General features: G+C 48.4%; 1 protein-coding gene across 9 annotated transcripts in view; it reads right to left on the reverse strand.

Annotated features, from left to right (window-relative positions):
- LOC143764161 (CMP-N-acetylneuraminate-beta-galactosamide-alpha-2,3-sialyltransferase 4-like) overlaps positions 1-25,558 on the reverse strand; it is a 228,159-nt gene that overhangs the window by 183,006 nt on the left and 19,595 nt on the right. Inside the window, exon 3 of one of the 9 annotated variants that reach the window (XM_077249440.1) lies at positions 16,600-16,693. The exons of the other annotated variants lie outside the window; for them this stretch is intronic. The gene's annotated coding sequence lies outside the window, so the exon portion shown is untranslated. The remainder of the gene's footprint in view (positions 1-16,599; positions 16,694-25,558) is intronic. 9 annotated transcript variants of the gene reach the window in all.

Genomic DNA, 25,558 nt, shown 5'->3' on the forward strand with positions numbered 1-25,558 from the left:
CAGAGCACAGGGGCCCCAGGCAGCATATGGGGCCCCAGGCAGAGCACAGTGGTCCCAGGCAGAGCACAGGGGCCCCAGGCAGCTTATGGGGCCCCAGGCAGAGCACAGTGGCCCCAGGCAGAACATGGGGCCCCAGGCAGAGCACAGTGGCCCCAGGCAGAGCACAGGGGCCCCAGGCAGAACATGGGGCCCCAGGCAGAGCACAGGGGCCCCAGGCAGAGCACAGGGGCCCCAGGCAGCATATGGGGCCCCAGGCAGAGCACAGTGGCCCCAGGCAGAGCACACACCAAATCGGAGGCCGAGGGGCCCCGCCAACCAAATCGGAGGCCGAGGGGCCCCGCCAACCAAATCGGAGGCCGAGGAGCCCCGCCCACCAAATCGAAGGCCGAGCGGCCCCGCCCACCAAAGCGGAGGCCGAGGGGCCAGGCCCCGCCCACCAAAGCGGAGGCCGAGGGGCCCCGCCCACCAAATCGGAGGCCGACGGGCTTCACCCACCAAAGCGGAGGCCGAGGGTCCCCGCCTACCAAATCGGAGGCCGAGGGTCCCCGCCCACCAAATCGGAGGCCGAGGGTCCCCGCCCACCAAATCGGAGGCCGAGGGGCCCCGCCCACCAAATCGGAGGCCGAGGGGCCCCGCCCACCAAATCGGAGGCCGACGGGCCCCACCCACCAAAGCGAAGGCCGAGGGTCCCCGCCCACCAAATCGGAGGCCGAGGGTCCCCGCCCACCAAATCGGAGGCCGAGGGTCCCCGCCCACCAAATTGGAGGCCGAGGGGCCCCACGAACCAAATCGGAGGCCGAGGATCCCCGCCCACCAAATCGAAGGTCGAGTGGCCCCGCCCACGAAAGCGGAGGCCGAGGGTCCCCGCACACCAAATCGGAGGCAGAGGGACCCCGCCCACCAAATCGGAGGCCGAGGGTCCCTGCCCACCAAATCGGAGGCCGAGGGTCACCGCCCACCAAATCGGAGGCCGAGGGTCACCGCCCACCAAATCGGAGGCCGAGGGTCCCCGCCCACCAAATCGGAGGCCAAGAGTCCCCGCCCACCAAGTCGGAGGCCGAGGGGCCCCGCCAACCAAATCGGAGGCCGAGTGGCTTCGCCAACCAAATCGGAGGCCGAGGAGCCCCGCCCACCAAATCGAAGGCCGAGCGGCCCCGCCCACCAAAGCGGAGGCCGAGGGGCCTGGCCCCGCCCACCAAAGCGGAGGCCGAGGGGCCCCGCCCACCACATCAGAGGCCGAGGGGCCCCGCCCACCAAATCGGAGGCCGAGGGTCCCCGCCCACCAAATCGGAGGCCGAGGGTCCCCGCCCACCAAATCGGAGGCTGAGGGTCCCCGCCCACCAAATTGGAGGCCGAGGGTCCCCGCCCACCAAATCGGAGGCTGAGGGTCCACGCCCACCAAATCGGAGGCCGAGGGGCCCCACCAACCAAATCGGAGGCCGAGGGGCCCCGCCCACCAAATTGGAGGCCGAGGGTCCCCGCCCACCAAATCGGAGCCGAGGGGCCCCGCCAACCAAATCGGAGGCCGAGGGTCCCGGCCCCGCCCACCAAAGCGGAGGCCGAGGGGCCCCGCCCACCACATCGGAGGCCGAGGGGCCCCGCCCACCAAATCGGAGGCCGAGGGTCCCCACCCACCAAATCGGAGGCCGAGGGTCCCCGCCCACCAAATTGGAGGCCGAGGGTCCCCGCCCACCAAATTGGAGGCCGAGGGTCCCCGCCCACCAAATCGGAGGCGGAGGGTCCCCGCCCACCAAATCGGAGGACGAGGGGCCCCACCTGTGAAAATTTTACTGTGAAAATACCTGATGGGCACACAAGTATGCGCCAGTATGGGTACTAAGAGCTTTTCCACATAATAATGAAATATTTTAAAATGTCATAGAACATACCAATATACATAGTTATTGATATATATTATTTATTATTTACATTATTGTTCTTAAGCAAAGAACCGTTGTTGTGGCATTTGCCACAACACGCAAAGTTGTTGTCTGATGTCTTTCATCACTCCCCTCATAAGCATGTTCATGGATCCTGTGTAACTGTACCTTAAATAACAAGAATTGTCAAGAGCTGGTGAGTGCAGCCATTTTTTGTTCTTTCTTACTATTATTTATTAATTGTATTATTCTTACATTTGAATAAATAAAGTATATATGGATTCTAGACTCCCGATTCTTTAGAATCGGGCTGCCATCTAGTAGTAGTTATATTCTTGTACAAAGGGAGCAGTATTATAGTAGTTATATTCTTGAACATAGGGGCAGTATTATAGTAGTTATATTCTTGCACATAGGGGCCAGTATTATAGTAGTTGTATCCTATCATTCTTTATATTGAGGACATTATGTTGTTTCTCCCTCTTTCTTCTGGGAGGTATTACTATGAACCATTATTTTTCTCAAGATGGAAATGACTAATTCTGAAGACGACATGTTTTTCTTTTTACATTACAGGCAGGAGAATAGTGACTTCCATGCAGATTGAACTATTCTCTCGGTTCACTTTATACCACAAGTTTTGTTCCATTTAGAAAAATCTGCTTTATAAACTTCCCATAATCGGCTGCTGGTTACACATAATTAGGTTCACGTTCTGCACATTCAGTAAGAGATATTTAAAGCGATCTTCCCCTTTGCCTTAGTCATCCTGCCCTAATGTTGTGTTACCTTGTATCTTAATTGCACAGTCCCACCCGGAGCTGTATTCACAATTCTGCACACGGATAAAATCTGTGAGAACTGAGGTGAGAGTCGTAACCCCATCAGCTTTGCTAAAATCCTATAATAATGCTCTGCGCTACGGGAGAAATAATGTGTATAAAAAAGCAATAAAGGAAATCAACGCTGTGCACAGTCAACCAGCAGGGGCCAGTAAGTATTGCTGCTTGACAGCTAACAAGAGACTGGCAGACTTGCTGCAGCTCTGGATGTGAGTGGAGTAGAAGGCATGATATGACCACAGCTGCAGCGACGTTTATTAGTAATGGATACCAGCTCCACTTGGTAATTATCTGCCCCCACCGTTATGATTTCTAGTCTGGTATCATTAATAACAAGACATTGAACAGTAATGAAATTTGTCCACTTCTTGGATCATGAGATACTGACGCCCAGATGTGAGTCATGTCCCGTAATCCGAGTCTTGGAAATCTTGTAATCATAAAATAGAGGGAATTATCCTTTAAAGGGAGTGTGTCAGCCACAACTGACTTTATAAACTCAGCATGCCGCCTTTTACAGCCCCTCTATAAATCCCACTTTCAGTGATCTAATCGCTGCCTCTGTTCTGCACAAACTGAAGATTAATCAGTGCACCCTGGGCGTGGCCAGGAGGCTCAGAGCACTGCTCCGCCCACTAGTTCTGCATGTGACCGCCTCCTTCACTGATGATTGACAGCACTGGTTTGCCTGAGCTCTATGGAGATAGTGCTCAGTTCAGACAAGGCAGCGCTGTCAATCAGCAGTAAGGAAGGTGGAGACATGCAAAACTAGGGAGTGAAATGTGCACTGAGCCTTTTAGCTTAGCGTCATCTGAGGATAGTCTGCAGTGGGTTCTGCAGGTGTACCATCCTGGTAAGAACCTGGGTGGGATTTTTAGCTCCTGACCCTCTATTCTGTAACTCTGTAAGACACCTTGATTAAAATCTAAAGATGTGTTTCATCGCACTCAAGATTCGCTTCCAGCTAATTCTGACATTCACATTGAGTTAATTCGTGCACAGTAATAGACTACAGCCATCTCTCATTTATGATCTGATGGCAATGTTGGGCTCTGAGTACGCCAAGACGACATTTCTCCATATAGTGATGATGAGAAAAGAGAGGGCTGCAGGAGGAATGAGATAAAAAGTATCTACAAGTATGATCTATAAGTATTCTCATCTATCCAAGGAACTGCCATGGGGTCTACATGGAGTCCAAAATTTTATTAAATAATCCTAAATATTTAAGGCATCCTAAAAGTCCTTGGGTTTTACAAAAGTGGATTATCTGTATGCCTTCTAATTGCATCCTATGTCTAAAACCCCTATGGGGAAACATTTGTACAGCTAGCATATTATATACGGCAAAGAATACAATGAACTGGCTTCCGGTCACACCACTCCACTGAAACTGCCCTAACTAAGATCACCAATGTCCTATTAACCGCCAAGAGCAAGCGACACTACTCTGCCCTCCTCCTCCTCGACCTGTCGGCTGCCTTTGACACAGTGTGTCAGGACTCTGAACATTTTTTATTACCTTTTGTGCATTACTGCCCTTTTCCAAGATGGCGTCTTTGGTCTCATGTACTCTGTGTCTTCCTGCTATAAAACTCCACCCCAGCCTTCAGTCTGTGCTAGAGTATTCTGCCTTGCATCCAGCTCCTGACCCTGATGACTCCCTGGCTATATACCTGCTCCTGTGAATCTGTGGGGTTATCCTGCTACTCTGCTCTGAGTTCCTGCTGCATACACCAGTTCCAGTAATCCTCCTTCATCTGCTGCTCGTGTTTACTTCCATCTGCATTTGCTGGACATGCAAGCTGTTGCTGCTCTGCAAGAACCTGAGACTATCACCCAGGCCTCCCTGGCTGAGCTAAGATATTATTTGAACTGCCTTATAAGCATATCTATCTGTGTTTTGGACTAAGCAAGGACTTATTCGTGTCAAGTATCCTCAAGAATAATTGTGCTTCATAGACTTTCTGCGTGATTGCATTTTCCTCTGAAGTTTCCTATAGACTGCTGAGCTGCATTTGATATTTGCACCAAGTGTTGTGGACTTGAGTTTCTCTCTGCACCTGTTTGAATCACCGTGTGATAATATAGACTTTACCACTTATAAAACTGTGTCCTGTAGTTGTCTTGTTCCACGCAAAGAGTCTCCTGAGTTATCCCCTATAATTATTACAGGATACTCTAGCCTAAAAAAAAAAAGGAGACTGCTGGAACAATGACTGCAGAAAGCAGACTAGAGCAGGTGTTTTCCATAATTAGATCACTGCAGAAAGATGTGGAAGGTCTGCAAAAGAAGTTTGGAAGCTTTGAATACAATCAACAAGTGTTTGGACAGACTTTGCAGGACTTAAGCACCCGCATGGCAGCCCAGGAAAACAAACTTGCTGGCATAGAGTCCCAGTATGGACGGGCTTTTCAGGACATAAGCACGCAAATAGCTGCACAAGCGACTTTTCCCTCTGGGCAACCGCCAACAGCTAGCCCACTGTTATGGTTACCCCAATGACCATGGGAAAACAAATACAAAACGGACTAGCTCTCGGGTGATGGAAACTAAGGTCGACCGTGACCTGAACCTGACCCAACACTTACAGTAGCCGGGGGATGTACCTACGATGCCCTAGACACCACGCGCCAGCCGGAGATCTAACTACCCCTATAAGAGGAATATACAGGCCTGCCTTACCTCCAGTGAGGAACCCCAAAAGATGATAGTAGGCCCCCACAGATATTGACGGTGAGTTCAGAGGAAATGACATACGTAGGATGAACAGCAGATTTAGCACAGTGAGGTCCGCTTACTAGATAGCAGAAGGACAGGAAAGAGTTACTTCACGGTCGACCTAAAAATCACTATTCAAAAACACCATCCAGAAATTACTTTAAACTCCAGTGACAACTCATGCCACTGGAGTAGTAATTTTCTGTCCACAAGAGCTTCCAGCACTGAAGAGTCACATTGCAGATAGCTGGACAAAAATAGCAAAACAAGAAACATAATTCAACTTAGCTGAACTGGAACTTGAGGCAGGTGAATGCAACAGAATGCTACTAGCACATTGTTGGCCGGCATGTGACTAACAGCCAAGCAGCCTTAAATAGGAAACTCCCCTAGAGGGTGGCGACAGGTAATCAGAGATGGAGGAAGGCACATAAGAGACACTACCATAACAGACCACCGGGGGAGCCCACAAACCGAATTCACAACAGCCCACCTAAGTTGCCCCCATTCAGATTTAATGGTCATCGCAACAAATTTCGTGGCTTTGTGAATCAATGTATGCTATATTTTGATGTGCATGCTGACCGTTTTCCTAATGATAGATCCAAAGTATTGTAATAATGCTGCTGACCGCACGAGCGCTCGCCAGGGCGAATCCGATGATTGAGTCTCGTGACCCACGGTTAAATAACTTGGATGATTTCTTGGCCGCTATGGCATTAATGTTTGATGATCCTAATCGCTGTGCAACCGCTGAATCTGCTTTATTGTCTTTACGCCAGGCAAAACGTTCTGTTATTGAGTATGCTACTGAATTCAGGAGATTAGCGGTAGATACCAATTGGGACAGTTCTGTACAATTGCCTATTTTTAAAAGGGATCTGTCTAGTATTGTAAAAGATGAACTAGCTCGCTCTGAGTCACCACAAGAGCTAGAGACATTTATACAGCATTGTGTGCGCATTGACATTCGCCTTACTGAGAATAGGCAGGAGAAGTTTGCTGCATATAACCGTATTTCTAACTTTTCCCTTCCTTCCAAAGAGCCTGCAGGAAAAACATCTCGGGAGGTAGAGGAGGTGCCCATGCAAATTGATTCCGTTCAGAGGCGCGAGATCAATGAGCGCCAGGAGCATCACTTTCGTGAAAGTCTATGTTTCTACTGCGGCCAGTCTGACCACTTTCTGATCAATTGTCCTAATTGTCCCAGACGGCCTAACAAGGTGCTAGCAGCGGTAGGGGAGTATGACAACTGTGATGATGAATCTGACATCTCTGAATGTAGCCTGCCTTTAAATGCTGTATTCCATTCACTTTCTATGACTTCACCCCCAAAGGAGCTTAAGGAAAAGAACTCTCAGGCTGGGGTCACACATGCGTGTTTTACGTACGTAAGAGCGCATAAACTACGTCCGTAAAACTCGCATTACATACGGCACAATGCTTCTCAATGGGGCTGCTCCTATTAGCCGTATATTACGGTTCAGTATTATACGGCTTTCTACGGCCGTACAAAATCGCAGCATGCTGCGTTTGTCAGCGTACTGCGCAAATAATACGCCAATGAAAGTCTATGGGGGCGAGAAAAATACGGATTCCACACGGACCAGCAGTGTGACTTGCGAGAAATACGCAGCGCTGTTAGTGAAAAGTCGGAAATTCAATTGCCGGCTTTTTCCTTCTCCTGCACAAACCCGACAGGATATGAGACATGGTTTACATACAGTAAACCATCTCATATCCCCCTTTTTTTTGCATATTCCACACTACTAATGTTAGTAGTGTGTATGTGCAAAATTTCAGCGCTGTAGCTGCTGAAATAAAGGGTTAAATGGCGGAAAAAATTGGCGTGGGCTCCCGCGCAATTTTCTCCGCCAGAGTGGTAAAGCCAGTGACTGAGGGCAGATATTAATAGCCAGGAGAGGGTCCATGGTTATTGGCCCCCCCGTGGCTACAAACATCTGCCCCCAGCCACCCCAGAAAAGGCACATCTGGAAGATGCGCCTATTCTGGCACTTGGCCACTCTCTTCCCACTCCCTGTAGCGGTGGGATATGGGGTAATGAAGGGTTAATGCCACCTTGCTATTGTAAGGTGACATTAAGCCAGATTAATAATGGAGAGGCGTCAATTATGACACCTATCCATTATTAATCCAATTGTAGGAAAGGGTTAAAAAACACACACACACACATGATTAAAAAGGATTTTAATGAAATAAACACAGCGGTTGTTGTAATAATTTATTGTTCTCGCAATCCATTTGCAAACCCTCGCTTGGCAAAATAATAAACGCACAAAATACATACCTTCTGATGTCAGATCACGTCCAACGATGTAATCCATCTGAAGGGGTTAACTAATATTACAGGCAGGAGCCCTGCTAAATGCAGCGGTGCTCCGTGCCTGTAATCCCCAGCGAATGAATGAAATGTAGGTCATTGACCTACATTTCCTTCAGTCGCGGTGATGCGCCCCTTGGTGGATGTCCTCATATGACCTGGAGCGTGGGAAAAAGTTCCCAGGCTGCAGTTCATGAGAACATCCACCAGAGGGCGCCTCACCGCGACTGAATGTAAGTATAGATCACTGCTTTCCTTTCAGCACCCGGGGATTACAGGCACGAGCGAGTGGTTTATCGCAGCTCTGCCTGTAATATTAGTTAACCCCTTCATATGGATTACTTCGTGGGACATGATCTGACATCAGAAGGTATGTATCTTGTGCGTTTATTATTTTGCCAAGCGAGGGTTTGCAAATGGATTGCGAGAACAATAAATTATTACAACAACCGCTGTGTTTATTTCATTAAAATACTTTTTAATCATGTGTGTGTGTGTTTTTTAACCCTTTCCTACAATTGGATTAATAATGGATAGGTGTCATAATTGACGCCTCTCCATTATTAATCTGGCTTAATGTCACCTTACAATAGCAAGGTGGCATTAACCCTTCATTACCCCATATCCCACCGCTACAGGGAGTGGGAAGAGAGTGGCCAAGTGCCAGAATAGGCGCATCTTCCAGATGTGCCTTTTCTGGGGTGGCTGGGGGCAGATGTTTGTAGCCACGGGGGGGCCAATAACCATGGACCCTCTCCTGGCTATTAATATCTGCCCTCAGTCACTGGCTTTACCATTCTGGCGGAGAAAATTGCGCGGGAGCCCACGCCAATTTTTTCCGCCATTTAACCCTTTATTTGAGCAGCTACAGCGCTGAAATTTTGCACATACACACTACTAACATTAGTAGTGTGGAATATGCAAAAAAAAAGGGGATATGAGATGGTTTACTGTATGTAAACCATGTCTCATATCCTGTCGGGTTTGTGCAGGAGAAATGCAAAGCCGGCAATTGAATTCCCGACTTTTCACAGATATCGCGCTGAATGAAATCTAAATACAGAATATATATATATGTGTCTCAATGACATATATATATATATATACTGTATATATGTTTTCCCTAACATTTGAGCACATAAATCCATTAGATGTCGGTTTTTCAAGCCTGCGCGAAAATCTCGCAGTACGGATGGCATACGGATTACATACGGAGGATGCCATGCGCAAAATACGCTGACACACCCTGACTACGGATCACTATTTTGGGAACATTTCTCCGTATTACGGCCGTAGTACGGACGTATAATACGTGGCGTATTGTCTTACGCCATGTGTGACCCCAGCCTCACTGTTCTCTCCCTATTAAGATCCTGTGTTCAGGACAGTGGATTTCCAGTGCAGCTATGATTGACTCTGGTGCAGGTGGCAATTTCATGGATATCGCATTTGCCAAGGAACATGGTATTGAAATTCAGCAAAGAGCCTCTCCAATTACCATGGAAACAGTGGATGGGTCACCTTTAATCTCTGGGCCTGTGGATCAGGAGACCATACCCCTTGAAATTTTGTTGGAGCCTAATCATCAGGAGCAACTTTCTTTCTTGCTAATTTCTTCTCCTCATTTTCCTGTGATTTTAGGCATTCCTTGGTTGCGTTCTCAGAACCCAATTATCAACTGGGAGACCAAGGAGATTATCTTTCCAAGGAGCAACTCAGCGTTAACAGAAGCTGTCCCTGAGTCCACGGCTACGGAACCACATGTACAGGTATATTCTTTACCTCCAGCATATAAAGAGTTCTCTGACATCTGTGACAAGAAGAATGCAGATCAGCTTCCTCCACACAGGCATTATGACTGTCCCATTGAGTTGCTTCCTGGGGCTGCTATTCCTTTTGGTAATGTATACCCTTTGGCGGCACCTGAGCTTCAAGCCTTAAAGGAGTATATTGATGAAAATCTGGCCAAAGGCTTCATACGTCCTTCTTCCTCACCAGCAGGGGCACCTATATTTTTTGTAAAGAAGAAGGATGGGACCCTGAGACCCTGTGTTGACTATCGGGAACTCAATAAGGTAACCGTACGAAACCGTTACCCTTTGCCTCTGATTCCCGAATTACTGGAAAGAGTCCGCCATGCTAAGGTGTTCTCTAAACTGGATCTTCATGGGGCTTATAATTTGGTGCGTATTCGTCCAGGGGATGAGTGGAAGACAGCATTCAGATGCCGGTATGGACACTTTGAATCTCTTGTGATGCCCTTCGGGATTTGTAACGCCCCTGCAACGTTTCAACACCTTGCTAATGACATTTTCAGAGATTTGTTGGACCAGTTTGTAGTGATCTATTTGGACGATATACTAATCTTTTATGACTCTCTACAGGAACATGAAGAACATGTTAAAACTGTTTTAAGACGTCTAAAAGAGAACCATCTGTGTATTAAGCCGGAGAAATGCGAGTTCCATCGTTCTGAGATACAGTTCTTAGTTTATATAATCTCTTCCCAGGGGCTGAACATGGAATCTGGTAAGATTCAGGCTATCTTTGACTGGCCGGTACCCAAGAACGTTAAGGAGGTCCAACGTTTTATTGGTTTTGCAAATTTCTACAGACGCTTCATTCGAAATTTTTCTGATATTGTCCATCCCATTACTTCCTTGACAAAAAAGGAAAAGCCCTTTAAGTGGTCATCACAGGCTCAAGAAGCTTTAGATCGGCTTAAGATCTGTTTCACATCAGCACCGCTGTTGATACACCCAGATCCAACACTTTCTTTCATTGTGGAGGTGGACGCTTCTGATAATGCTTTTGGGGCTATTCTCTCCCAAAGAACTGGAGAGAAGGGTCTGCTACATCATTGTGCTTTCTTTTCCCGTAGACTAACCTCAGCAGAGAAGGATTACGACGTGGGAGACAAGGAATTGCTGGCTATTATTGCGGCTTTCAAAGAATGGAGGCATCATCTGCAAGGAGGTGCACATCAGATCATAGTGCTAACTGACCATCGCAATTTAGAGTTCCTTAGATCCGCTAGATGTCTTTCTCCTCGTCAGGCTCGTTGGAACTTATTTTTAAATCAATTTAACTTTGTTATCTCGTACCGTCCAGGTTCTCGTAATGGGAAGGCTGATGCTTTATCCCGAATCCATGCTGCGGATTCCGTACCTGGAGCCCTTTCCAAGACCATTCTATTTGATGCCAATTTCATCGGAGTTATCCACGATCAGGACTTGTGGAAGGAGTGCAGGGAGGCCTATGACGGTGATGTATTTCTAGCCAACCCACCTGTGGATATTAATCTTGTCTTTAAGGGTGGCATGTGGTTCAGAGATCGACGTATCTACGTCCCTGAGGTCGTCCGTCTGCAGATCCTCAAGTTGGTACATGACTCCAAGTTGGCTGGTCACAGGGGGGTACAGAAGACACAAGAGTTCCTGAGCCGATTCTTCTGGTGGCCAACTTGCCTGAAGGATACCAAGGACTATGTTCTCTCTTGCGAGGTATGGGCTCATTACAAGACTCCTCATGTGGCACCTACGGGTCTTCTACAACCATTACCTGTTCCGTCCCGCCCTTGGGGGTCTATATCAATGGACTTTATTGTGGAGCTGCCTACATCGGGAGGCATGAATACAATCATGGTGGTAGTTGATCGCCTGACTAAAGCTGCTCATTTAGTTCCGTGCACCGGCCTCTCCTCAGCTAAAGATACAGTGAACTTGGTTATACAGAATGTCTTTCGGTTGCATGGGGTTCCGGATGAGATCATCTCTGACCGTGGAGTGCAGTTCACTTCAAGATTCTGGAAAGGGTTTTGCTCTGCACTCAATATTAATGTCTGTCTCTCTTCCGCTTACCATCCCCAGACAAATGGTCAGACTGAGCGTATCAACCAGACGCTGGAACAATATCTAAGATGCTATGTCAGCCATCTCCAGGATGATTGGCTGGAGTTGCTGCCGTTAGCCGAATTTTCATATAACAATTCTCAGAGCGCCTCCACTAAATTTACACCTTTCTCTGCCAATCTGGGTTATCATCCGTGTATCTTAGATAGGTCTCCAATTAATTCTCCGGTTCCGGCAGTGGAGGAAAGGCTGACTGCGATGAGGCAAAATCTGGAGGTTCTGAAGGAATCCCTGACCACAGCTCAAGAACGTTATAAGAGATCGGCTGATAGATTCCGTAAACCATCACCCATGTTCAAGGTAGTAGATTCCGTGTGGTTAGCAACCAAGAATCTGAAGTTAAAGTTCCTTCACAAAAACTTGGACAGAAATTCATTGGCCCTTTCAAGATCAATGGTATTGTGAGCTCTGTGGCCTGCTGGCTGAAGCTGCCTAGGACTATGAAGGTACACCCAGTTTTTCATGTATCTTTACTAAAGCCTGTATCTCCTAATACCTTCCAGGGACGTGTTGTGCCACCTCCGCAGCCTGTGGTGATTGATGGGCAAGAACAATTTGTGGTGGAGGAAATTGTTGATTCCAGGATTCGCAGGAATCGGCTCCAATATCTGATAAGATGGCAGGGATATCCCCTGAGGAAGACTCTTGGGAACCGGTGGAAAACATCAATGCCCAACAGAAGATTTCTTGTTTTCATCAGAGATTCCTTGAGAAACCAGGTCCAGGATCGTCCCGAGGCCGCTTCTAAGGAGGGAGTAATGTCAGGACTCTGAACATTTTTTATTACCTTTTGTGCATTACTGCCCTTTTCCAAGATGGCGTCTTTGGTCTTATGCGCACTGTGTCTTCCTGCTATAAATTCCACCCCAGCCTTCAGTCTGTGCTAGAGTATTCTGCCTTGCATCCAGCTCCTGACCCTGATGACTCCCTGGCTATATACCTGCTCCTGTGAACCTGTGGGGTTATCCTGCTACTCTGCTCTGAGTTGCTGCTGCATACACCAGTTCCAGTAATCCTCCTTCATCTGCTGCTCGTGTTTACTTCCATCTGCATTTGCTGGACATGTAAGCTGTTGCTGCTCTGCAAGAACCTGAGACTATTACCCAGGTCTCCCTGGTTGAGCTAAGATATTATTTGAACTGCCTTATAAGCATATCTATCTGTGCTTTGGACTAAGCAAGGACTTATTCGTGTCAAGTATCCTCAAGAATAATTGTGCTTCATAGACTTTCTGCGTGATTGCATTTTCCTCTGAAGTTTCCTATAGACTGCTGAGCTGCATTTGATATTTGCACCAAGTGTTGTGGACTTGAGTTTCTCTCTGCACCTGTTTGAATCACCGTGTGATAATATAGACTTTACCACGTATAAAACTGTGTCCTGTAGTTGTCTTGTTCCACGCAAAGAGTCTCTTGAGTTATCCCCTATAATTATTACACAGTGGACCATTCTCTATTACTACAGACCCTCTCATCTCTTGGCATCACAGACTTGGCCCTACCCTGGATCTCGTCATACCTAACAGACCGGACATTCAGCGTCTCCCACTCACACACCACCTCCTCCTCACCTCGCCCCCTATCTGTCGGAGTCCCGCAAGGTTCAGTCCTAGGGCCCCTGCTCTTCTCCATTTACACTTTTGGCCTGGGACAGCTCATAGAATCTCAAGGCTTTCAGTATCATCTCTATGCTGACAACACACAGATATACATCTCTGGACCAGATATCACCTCCCTTCTAACCAGAATCCCTCAATGTCTGTCCGCTATTTCATCCTTCTTCTCCGCTAGATTTCTAAAACTTAACATGGACAAAACAGAATTCATCATCTTTCCCCCATCTCACGCGACCCCCCCAATGAACCTATCCATTACAGTAAACGGCTGCCCACTCTCCCCAGTCCCACAAGCTCGCTGTCTCGGTGTAATCCTTGACACTGATCTCTCCTTCAAACCGCATAGCCAAGCCGTTTCCACTTCCTGCCGCCTTCAACTCAAAAATATTTCACGGATCCGTACATTCCTAAACCAAGAATCTGCAAAAACCTTAGTCCATGCCCTCATCATCTCCCGCCTCAACTACTGTAACCTCCTGCTCTGTGGCCTCCCCTCGAACACTCTCGCACCACTCCAATCTATTCTAAACTCTGCTGCCCGACTAATCCACCTGTCCCCCCGCTATACCCCGGCCTCTCCCCTCTGTCAATCCCTTCACTGGCTCCCCATTGCCCAGAGACTCCAGTAAAAAAGCCTCACAATGACATACAAAGCCATCCACAACCTGTCTCCTCCATACATCTGTGACCTCGACTCCCGCTACTTTCATGCACGCAACCTCCGATCCTCACAAGATCTCCTTCTCTACTCCCCTCTTATCTCCTCTTCCCACAATCACATACAAGATTTCTCTCGCGTATCACCCCTGCTTTGGAACTCTCTACCACAACACATCAGACTCTCACCTACCATCGAAACCTTCAAAAAGAACCTGAAGACCTACCTCTTCCGACAAGCCTACAACCTGCAGTAACCACCGATCGACCAAACCGCTGCACGACCAGCTCTATCCTCACCTACTGTATTCTCACCCATCCCTTGTAGATTGTGAGCCTTCGCGGACAGGGTCCTCTCTCCTCCTGTACCAGTTGTGACTTGTATTGTTCAAGATTATTGTACTTGTTTTTATTACATGTAAAGCACCATGGAATAAATGGCGCTATAATAATTATTAATAATAATAATAATAATAATGATAATAATAATAATAAACTGTGTAGTAGAGCCTCAATGTACACAAACTATGGGTATAATATATACACCTACAGTCAATTGTTTTACTATGAATTGAATGTTGCAATGTCTCTATAACAAACATCTGGCATAAAAAAATTAATTTAAAAACATTTTTGTGGTAACTGGAATCAATGTTTTTATTATGCAATATTGCATTTCCTGTTTTAGCCACCAGAGGTCAGCAGAACAAAGAGCCTATTATAGTATCTGGTCTGACATCGGGTGTGAGACTGAATGTCATTATCTCATTATTAGCAGCTCAGTTGTACTGGAGACTGGATAAGAGGGATTTTACACACAGACATGGCAGCAAAACACTGTCTGAGGACCATGAAAGCTGCCCAAACAACATCAGATTATAGTCAGCAGGGAACCTCCTGACAGATGATATCAGAGAATGGAAGGATCAGGTGCTGTAGTTCAATGCCTAATCCTCTTGTACTAGCAGAAGATGAGGGGGGGGGAAGAGAGGACACGGGGTCTGGAGGAGGACAGAGGAGTCAGGAGAAAGGAGGACAGAGGAGTCTGGAGGAAGGAGGACAAAGGAGTCTGGAGGAGGACAGAAGAGTCAGGAGAAAGGAGGACAGAGGAGCCAGGAGAAAGGAGGACAGAGGAGTCTGGAGGACAGAGGAGTCTGGAGAAAGGACAGAGGAGTCTGGAGAAAGGAGGATAGAGGAGTCTGGAGGAGAACAGAGGAGTCAGGAGAAAGGAGGACAGAGGAGTTAGGAGAAAGGAGGACAGAGGAGTCTGGAGGACAGAGGAGTCTGGAGGAGGACAGAGTCTGGAGAAAGGAGGACAAAGGAGTCTGGAGAAAGGAGGACAGAGGAGTCTGGAGGAGGACAGAGGAGTCTGGAGGAGGACAGAAGAGTCAGGAGAAAGGAGGACTGAGGAGTCTGGAAAAAGGAGGACAAAGGAGTCTGGAGAAAGGAGGACAGAGGGGTCTGGAGGAGGACAGAGGAGTCAGGAGAAAGGAGGACTGAGGAGTCTGGAAAAAGGAGGACAGAGGAGTCTGGAGGAGGAATCTGGAGGAGGACAGATGAGCCAGGAGAAAGGAGGACAGAGGAGTCTGGAGAAAGGAGGATAGAGGAGTCTGGAGAAAGGAGGAGAGAGGGGTCTGGAGAAAGGAGGACTGAGGAGTCTGGAGAAAGGAGGACTGAGGAGTTAGGAGACAGGAGGACAGAGGAGTCTGGAGAAAGGAGGACTGAGGAGTCTGGAGAAGGGCGGACAGAGGAGTCTGGAAGAGGGATAGAGGAGTCTGGAGGAGGGAGGACAGAGGAATCTGGAGAAAGGAGGACAGAGGAGTCTGAAGAAGGAATGACAGAGGAGTCTGGAGGAGGACAGAGGAGCCAGGAGAAAGGAGGTCATAGAATTTAGGAGGACAGAGGAGTCCGGAGAAAGGAGAACAGAGGAGTCTGGAGAAATGAGGATAGAGGTGTCTGAAGGAGGACAGAGGAGTCTGGAGAAAGGACGACTGAGGAGAATGGAAAAAGGAGGACAGATGAGTCTGGAGAAAAGAGGACAGAGCAGTCTGAAGAAAGGAGGACAAAGGAATATGGAGAAAGGAAGACAGAGGAGTCTGGAGGAGAGAGGACAGAGGAGGGTGAGGAAGAAGGGCAGAGGAGTCTGGGAGAAGAATAACAGAGGATTCTGGAGGAGGTGGAGGACAGAGGAGTCTGGAGGAAGACAGTGGTCTGGAGGAATCATAGAATGTTAGAGTCGGAAGGGACCTCCAAGGTCCTCGTGTCCAACCCCCTGCTCAATGCAGGAGTCACTAAACCATCTGAGAAAGATGTCTGTCCAGCCTCTGTTTGAAGACTTCCATTGAAGGAGAACTTACCACCTCTCGTGACAGCCTGTTCCACTCATTGATCACCCTCACTGTCAAAAAGTATTTTCTAATATCTAATCTGTATCTTCTCCCTTTCAGTTTCATCCCGTTGCTTCTCGTGTTTCCATGTGCATGAGAATAATGATGATCCCGCTACGCTGTGACAGTCCTTCAGATATTTGTAGCCACCTGTTAAGTCTCCTCTCAGTCTTCTTTTTTGCAAGAGAAATATTCCCAAATCCTTTAACCGTTTCTCGTAGGACATACTTTACAGTCCACTCACCATCCTGGTAGATCGTCTCTGAACTTGCTCCAGTTTGTTGATGTCTTTTCAATAATGTGGAGCCCAGAACTAAACACAGTATTTCAGATGAGGCCTGGCCAAGGAGGAGAAGAGGGGGAGAATTACTGCAGGTGATCTAGACTATATGCTTTTGTTCATGCAACCCAGAATTGTGTTTGTCTTTTTTGCTGCTGTATCACACTGTTTACTCATGTGCAGCCTGTGATCTATTAGTATACCCAATTCTTTTTCACACGTGCTGTTGCTTAGTTCTATTCCTCCCATTCTATATTTGCTTTTTTCATTTTTCTTGCCTAGAAGTAGGACTTTACATTTCTCCCTGTTAAAATCTATTCTGTTAGGGTACCGTTACACAAAACAATTTACCAACGATCACGACCAGCGATACGACCTGGCCGTGATCGTTGGTAGTCGTTGTGTGGTCGCTGGGGAGCTGTCACACAGACAGCTCTCCAGCGACCAACGATGCCGAAGTCCCCGGGTAACCAGGGTAAACATCGGGTTACTAAGCGCAGGGCCGCGCTTAGTAACCCGATGTTTACCCTGGTTACCATCGTAAATGTAAAAAAAAAAAAAACAGTACATACTCACATTCCGGTGTCCATCAGGTCCCTCGCCGTCTGCTTCCCGCACTGACTGAGTGCCGGCCATAAAGTGAAAGCAGAGCACAGCGGTGACGTCACCGCTGTGCTCTGCTTTCACTTTATGGCCGGCACTCAGTCAGTGCGGGAAGCAGATGGCGAGGGACCTGACGGACACCGGAATGTGAGTATGTACGTTTTTTTTTTACATTTACGATGGTAACCAGGGTAAACATCGGGTTACTAAGTGCGGCCCTGCGCTTAGTAACCCGATGTTTACCCTGGTTACAAGCGAACGCATCGCTGGATCGGTGTCACACACACCGATCCAGCGATGACAGCGGGAGATCCAGCGACGAAATAAAGTTCCAAACGATCTGCTACGACGTACGATTCTCAGCAGGGTCCCTGATCGCTGCTGCGTGTCAGACACAGCGATATCGTATGGATATCGCTGGAACGTCACGGATCGTACCGTCGTAGCGACAAAAGTGCCACTGTGAGACGGTACCCTTAGTTGCTGCCCACAGTTCATTTAGATTGTTTTGAATCCTATCTCTCTCTTTTCTACTGTTAGCTATCCCTCCTAGCTTTGTGTTATCAGCAAACGTAATCAGTTGACCCTCAATTCCTTCATCCAAATCATTGATAAAGATGTTGAACAACACAAGGCCCAAGACAGAGTCTTGTGGTACTCCAACTGAGACATGCTTCCAACTGGATGTGCAGCCATTTATTACCACTCTTTGAGTATGATCACAGAGCCAGTTATGAATCCACGTAACCGAAGCTTTGTCAATCCCATACTCTCATTTTTCTAAAAACATACTGATAGGGATTCTAGATTGTGAGCCCCATCGGGGACAGCGATAATAATGTGTGCAAACTGTAAAGCGCTGCGTAATATGTTACGCTATATAAAAATAAAGATTATTATTATTATTATTATTATTATTAAGCATGTTATGAAATACTTTGTCAAAAGCTTTGTCGTAATATACTATATCTACCGCATTTCCCTGATCCACCCAGTCAGTGATTCCATCATAGGAGGAAATTAGATTAGGCTGGCATGACTTGTTTGCTACAAACCCATGCTGGCTCTGGTTACTTACTGTATTCTTATCCAAGAACTTACATATATGCTGTTTAATAATTTGTTCAAAGATCTTTCCTGGTATAGAAGCAAGGTTCACTGGCCTGTAGTTTCCTGGCTCCATCTTCTTTCCTTTTTTGAAGATAGGGACAAAATTTGTCCTTCTCCAATATTCTGGGACTTCTCCTGTTCTCCAGGATTTTTCAAAGATTCTGGCTAGTGGTTCTGCAATCTCTAACTCTTTCAGTACCCTAGGATATGTAATTCATCTGGACCAAAACATTTAAATTCATGTAAATTTGCTAAGTGTTCCCTCACTATCTCTTTGTTTATGGATAATGTGGATTGTTTTATTCCTTCAATGGCACCGTGACGATCAGTTCATGTTACATTTGCTTTCTTAGAGAACACAGATGCAAAATATGAATTTAAAACTTGGCTTCTCAACATCATCTTTTACTACTTCACCCTTTTCATCCTGTTAAAATTCTATAGCATTTTTGACTTTTCTTTTACTTGTGACATACCCCTAAATCCTTTCTTACTGCTTTTCACATCGCTTATAAGCCTCCCTTCATTACTGGCTTTACTCTTCTGGCTCCTGCCCTGCATTCCCTGCAGTCAGCATTATATTATTCTATAGATATGCCCCCTCTTTCCATTTGATATACATTTCTTTCTTCCTTTTTAGCACGTGTTTAAGTTCTGTGTTCATCCACCCTGGTTTCCTTAAATGCTTCATATTCTTCCCTCATTTAGGGATTGCTAACAACTGTGTTTTGAAAATCTCATTTTTCAAAATCTCCCATCCTTCTTGGACATTTCTGTCCTTAAGGAGATTCAGCCATTGGATCTCTCTGATCCTCTTTCCGAGTCCCTGAAAATCTGCCTTTCTCAAATCCAACTTGAAGTCTGAGTCTTCGCTAGTCTTCCTCCACTTGTAATCCAAAATTCTGTGACAGCCTGGCCAATGCCTACTAGGGTCCAGCCACTCTTACCTCCTCAGACATTTCCCCATTTTACAAGGATTACATTCAAGATTGCAGATCCTCTTGTTCTCTCTTCTACCTTTTGAAAAATAAAGTTGTCAGCAAGAAAAGATAAGAATTTTCCAAGTACTTTTACCTGAGAGAGATTCCCATACAAATATCTGGATAGTTAAAATCTCCTGGGATCACTATTTTGTACTTTCTTGAGGACAGAGACATCTGATGTAAAAATAGTTCATCCATATCTTCAGTCTGTCCAGGTGGCCTATAGTAAACACCTGCAATAGTCTCCTTTCTGTTCTTCTCTCCTTGAATTCTTACCCAAACAGTTGCTACAGAGCTACCAGTCTCTGAAGCTTGGATCTATGTGGAGATATATACGTTTTCCTAACATACAATGCAACATCTCCTACCTTCTTGTTAATCCTGTTTCTAATAAACAAGTTGTATCATTCTAGCCTTGTATTCTTATCATGTGTATCATCCCACCAAGTTTCAGTGATGCCTATGACATCATATCTCTCTTCCTGTGTTAGCAGCTTCAATTCTCCTTGTTTGTTGCCCATTTGTATAGACACATCTTAGTTTGTGATCGGTTTCCCTTTATCCAATATTTTTATTATTCTGATTTTTTTTCTTTGTTTTTAATTCCACATCAAAAAGCAGAGTTCTCCATAGTATTTGTTTGCTCTATGGCTTTCTCTAGCCTTTTGCTTCCGTCCCCACAATGTTCTAGTTTAGAGCTCTCCTGATGAGTGTAGCAAGAAGACTTCCAAATTTGTTTTCCAGTCTTGTTAAGGTGCAGCCCATCTCTAGCAAGTAGTTCATCATATAGGCAATTCACTCTAAATCTTTCCTGACGGCTCCATCGATGTAGCCAGTTGTTCACCTGTAGAATCTTGTTCCACCTCCTTGTTCAATGTCCATCCACTGGCAAGACGGATGAGAAGACCACGTGCACTCCCAGTTCCTTCACTTTCTTGCCTAAGTCTTCAAAGTCACTGCAGATGGTTTCCAGGTCATTTCTAGCAGTGTCATTTGTCCCAACATGTATTAGCAGGAATGGGTAGTCATCTGAAGCTCTGAAGAGTCCTGATATCCTGTCAGACACATTTTTGAGGAGGTGGAGGACAGAGATATCTGGAGGAGGAGGTCAAATGAGTAAATGACTGTGGATGAAGGAGGATATAGGGGTCTGGAGGAGGAGGACAGAGAAGTCTGGAGGTGGAAGGAGGACAGAGGAGTTTTGAAGAAAAACAGAGGAGAAAGACCGGAGGAGAGAGGACAGAGGAGTATGGAGGAGAAAGACAGGAGGAGGGAGGACAGAGGAGTATGGAGGAGGAGGACATAGGGATCTGGAGGGGCAGGTCATGGAGTCTGGAGGAAGACATAGGAGTCTGGAGGAGCAGATCAAGGAGTCTGGAGGCCAGAGAAGTCTGAAAGAAGAGGGGAAAGAACAGAGGAGTCTGGGGGAGGTGGAGGACAGAGAAGTCTGGAGGAGGAGGCCAGACGGGTCTGAGGAGGAAGGACAGAGGAATCTGGAGGAGGTGGAGGACAGAGGCGTCTGGAGGAGGTGGAAGACAGAGGTGTCTGTAGTAGGTCAAATGAGTCTGGAGGAAGAACAGAGGAGTCTGAAGGAAGAACAAAGGAGTCTGAGGAGGACAGAGGAGTCTGGAGGAGGTCAATTGAGTCTGGAAAGAGGAGAAGGACAGAAGAGTCCGAGGAGGACAAAGGAGTCTAGCGGACCAGGACAAAGGAGTCTGAAGGATGAGGACTAATGAGTCTGAAGGACGAGGACTATTGAGCCTGAAGGAGGATGAGGACAGAGGAGTCTGGAGGAGGACAGAGAAGTCTGAGGAGGAGGACACAGGGGTCTGGAGGAAGAAGAGGACAGAGGAATCTGGAGGAGGACAGAGGAGTCTGAGGAAGAGGTCAGGGGGTCTGGAGGATGTGGAGGACGTACAGTAGGTGTCTAGGGGCGGCCCTAGACCCTCTCTGTATACAGGTCACATGTACACATACTTGAGCCCTGGGGACGTGTACTGTGGAGATGGGGCAGAGCATTGTCCGTGGACCCTGTCTAAGGTTCATGAGATAAATGTTCGATGGGAATAATTTTCACATCTGCAAAATAATGATCCTGAGTCAGATATAATACTGGATCCTTTGTGACTAGTTTTCCTCTGAGCTGTGTAACAGAACAATAACCCCCATCAGTGCAGCGATCAATCACAGGAGGATAAATCCCACATAACGCCTGCTGCTGTGGGGGGAACGACCCTTATCTGTCCTTCCATGTACCAGCCCCGGACACCGACTCCATGATTTCCTGAGAGAATAACCCCGGTTGTGCTCAGCCAAGGAGGGAAAATTCAGAATTCAAGGAGATGGAGGAAGGTTATCAGTACAGCCCAGAGGAGCAACAGATGAAACCCAGAGGAGCAGTAGAGGAAACCCAGAGGATCAACAAAGGAAACCCAGAGGAGCAACAGAGGAAACCCAGAGGAGCAGCAGAGGAAACCCAGAGGCGAAGTAGAGGAAACCCGGAGGAGCAACAGAGGAAACCCAGAGGAGCAGCAGAGGAAACCCAGAGGAACAACAAAAGAAACCCAGAGGAACAACAAAAGAAACCCAGAGGAGCAGCAGAGGAAACCCAGAGGAGCAGCAGAGGAAACCAGAGGAACAACAGAGGAAACCCAGAGGAGCAACAGAGGAAACCAGAGGAGCAGCAGAGGAAACCCAGAGGAACAATAGAGGAAACCCAGAGAAGCAGCAGAGGAAACCCAGAGGAGCAGCAGAGGAAACCCAGAGGAGCAGCAGAGGAAACCCAGAGGAGCAGCAGAGGAATCCCAGAGGAGCAGCAGAGGAATCCCAGAGGAGCAGCACAGGAAACCCAGAGGAGGAGCAGAGGAAACCCAGAGGAGCAGCAGAGGAATCCCAGAGGAGCAGCACAGGAAACCCAGAGGAGCAGCAGAGGAAACCCATAGGAGCAGCAGAGGAAACCCAGAGGAGCAACAGAGGAAATCCAGAGGAACAACAGAGGAAACCCAGAGGAGCAGCAGAGGAAACCCAGAGGAGCAACAAAGGAAACCCAGAGGAGCAGCAGAGGAGCAGCAGAGGAAACCCAGAGGAGCAGCATAGGAAGCCCAGAGAAACAACAGAGGAAACCCAGAGAAGCAGCAGAGGAAACCCAGAGGAGCAGCAGAGGAAACCCAGAGGAGCAGCAGAGGAAACCCAGAGGACAACAGAGGAAACCCAGAGGAGCAGCAGAGGAAACCCAGAGGAGCAGCAGAGGAAACCCAGAGGAGCAACAGAGAAAACCCAGAGGAGCAACAGAGGAAACCCAGAGGAGCAGCAGAGGAAACCCAGAGGAGCAACAAAGGAAACCCAGAGGAGCAGCAGAGGAAACCCAGAGGAGCAGCATAGGAAGCCCAGAGAAACAACAGAGGAAACCCAGAGGAGCAGCAGAGGAAACCCAGAGGAGCAGCAGAGGAAACCCAGAGGAGCAGCATAGGAAGCCCAGAGAAACAACAGAGGAAACCCAGAGGAGCAGCAGAGCAGAGGAAACCCAGAGGAACAACAGAGGAAACCCAGAGGAGCAGCAGAGGAAACCCAGAGGAACAACAGAGGAAACCCAGAGGAGCAGCAGAGGAAACCCAAAGGAGCAGCAGAGGAAACCCAGAGGAGCAGCAGAGGAAACTCAGAGGAACAACAGAGGAAACCCAGAGGAGCAGCAGAGGAAACCCAGAGGAACAACAGAGGAAACCCAGAGGAGCAGCAGAGGAATCCCAGAGGAGCAACAGAGGAAACCCAGAGGAGCAGCAGAGGAAACCCAGAGGAGCAACAAAGGAAACCCAGAGGAGCAGCAGAGGAAACCCAGAGGAGCAGCAGTGGAAAGCCAGAAGAGCAACAGAAGAAACTCAGAAGAGCAACAGAGGAAACCCAGAGGAGCAAGAGAGGAAACCCAGAGGAACAACAGGGGAAACCCAGAGGAGCAACAGAGGTAACCCAGAGGAACAACAGAGGAAACCCAGAAGAGCAACAGAGGAAACCCAGAGGAGCAACAGATGAAACCCAGAGAAGCAACAGAGGAAACCCAAAGGAGCAAAAGAGCAAACTCAGAGGAGCAACAGAGCGGAAACCTAGAGAAGCAACAGCGCAAACCCAGAGGAGCAACAGATGAAACCCAGAAGAGCAGAAGAGGAGCAACAGAGGAAACCCAGAGGAGCAACAGAGGAAACCCAGAGGAGCAGAAGAGGAGCAACAGCGGAAACCCAGAGGAGCAGAAAAGGAGCAACAGGGGAAACTCAGAGGAGCAGAAGAGGAGCAACAGAGGAAACCCAGAGGAGCAACAGAGGTAACCCAGAGGAGCAACACAGGAGCAGCAGAGGAGCAACAGAGGAAACCTAGAGAAGAGGAAAGTCAGAGAAGCAACAGAGGAAACCCAGAGGAGAAGCAGAGAAAACCCAGAGGAGCAACAGAGGAAGCCCAGAGGAGCAGCAGAAGAAACCCAGAGGAGCAACAGAGGAAACCTAGAGGAACAACAGGGGTAACCCAGAGGAGCAACAGTGGAGCAGCAGAGGAAAGCCAGAGGAGCAACAGGGGAGCAACAGAGGAAACCCAGAGGAGCAACAGAGGAAACATGTAAAGTATTATATAAGAAACAGAATAAGGCTACTTTCACACTAGCGTTAACTGCATTCCGTCACAATGCGTCGTTTTGCCGAAAAAACGCATCCTGCAAAAGTGTTTGCAGGATGCGTTTTTTTGCCATTGATTAACATGAAGCGACGCATTGTGACGGATTGCCACACGTCGCACCCGTCGTGCGACGAATGCGTCGTGCAGTGGCTGACCGTCTGGAGCAAAAAACGCTACATGTAACGTTTTTTGCTCACGACGGTCCGCTTTTTCCGACCGCGCATGCGCGGCCGGAACTCCGTCGGAACTCCGCCCCCACCTCCCCGCACTTCCCCGCACCTCACAATGGGGCAGCGGATGCGTTGGAAAAATGCATCCGCTGCCCCCGTTGTGCGGCGGAGACCACGCTAGCGTCGGGAACGTCGGCCCGACGCACAGCGACGGGTTGTTCCCGACGCTAGTGTGAAAGTAGCCTAAGAGATACTTGGATGTAGCGATGACAGCTAGCGTGAAAACCTCCATTCTTTACATTGCAGGCAGCATTAAAAAAAAATTGAGAACAATACAAAATAAAAAAATTAGGGGAATTACAGAGCGATTCTTCCATCTGACATGATTTATGGGAAAGCGCCCCACGATGTCAGGGGTCCTCCGCAGAGCGCAGGTATCTATTCCTGTGACCGCCCTGGTGCACTATTATCCTGTCTTCAGGGCTCACAGATCAGCGCTGGCAATCTCGCCAGCCGCTCCCTTTGTCATGTCATCCAGATGTTCATGATGTCATCTCCAGATCTGCGGCCACCACACATTGTGCTGGAGTCAACCAAGGAGAGCAGAGGCTCCGTGCAAGGATCGCCTGGCAGCTGCAATGTGCTGCTGCTAACCCCAAATGTCAGGAGCCCAGTGCAAAGAGAGACTATAATAATGGTACAAGTGTGCATGGAGAAAAGGCATCCCGCAGAGCCATTACAGACTGTGCCACCCCAGCCCCTCCACAGGCGGCTCCAAAACACCCCAGCCCCTCCACAGAAGGCGGCAAACTACCCCAGCCCCTCCACAGGAGGAGACAAACCATCCCAGCCCCTCCAAAGGCGGCTCCAAACCACCCCAGCCCCTCCACAGAAGGCGGCAAACCACTCCAGCCCCTCTACAGGAGGAGACAAACCACCCCAGCCCCTCCACAGGCGGCTCCAAACCACCCCAGCCCCTCCACAGAAGGCGGCAAACCACCCCAGCCCCTCCACAGGAGGAGACAAACCACCCCAGCCCCTCCACAGGAGGAGACAAACCACCCCAGCCCCTCCACAGAAGGCGGCAAACCACCCCAGCCCCTCCACAGGAGGAGACAAACCACCCCAGCCCCTCCACAGGCGGCTCCAAACCACCCCAGCCCCTCCACAGGCGGCTCCAAACCACCCCAGCCCCTCCACAGGAGGAGACAAACCACCCCAGCCCCTCCACAGGCGGCTCCAAACCACCCCAGCCCCTCCACAGGCGGCTCCAAACCACCCCAGCCCCTCCACAGAAGGCGGCAAACCACCCCAGCCCCTCCACAGGAGGAGACAAACCACCCCAGCCCCTCCACAGGCGGCTCCAAACCACCCCAGCCCCTCCACAGGCGGCTCCAAACC

The sequence above is a fragment of the Ranitomeya variabilis genome, chromosome 4 (assembly GCF_051348905.1).
Source record: "Ranitomeya variabilis isolate aRanVar5 chromosome 4, aRanVar5.hap1, whole genome shotgun sequence".
NCBI classification, from domain to species: Eukaryota; Metazoa; Chordata; class Amphibia; order Anura; family Dendrobatidae; genus Ranitomeya; species Ranitomeya variabilis.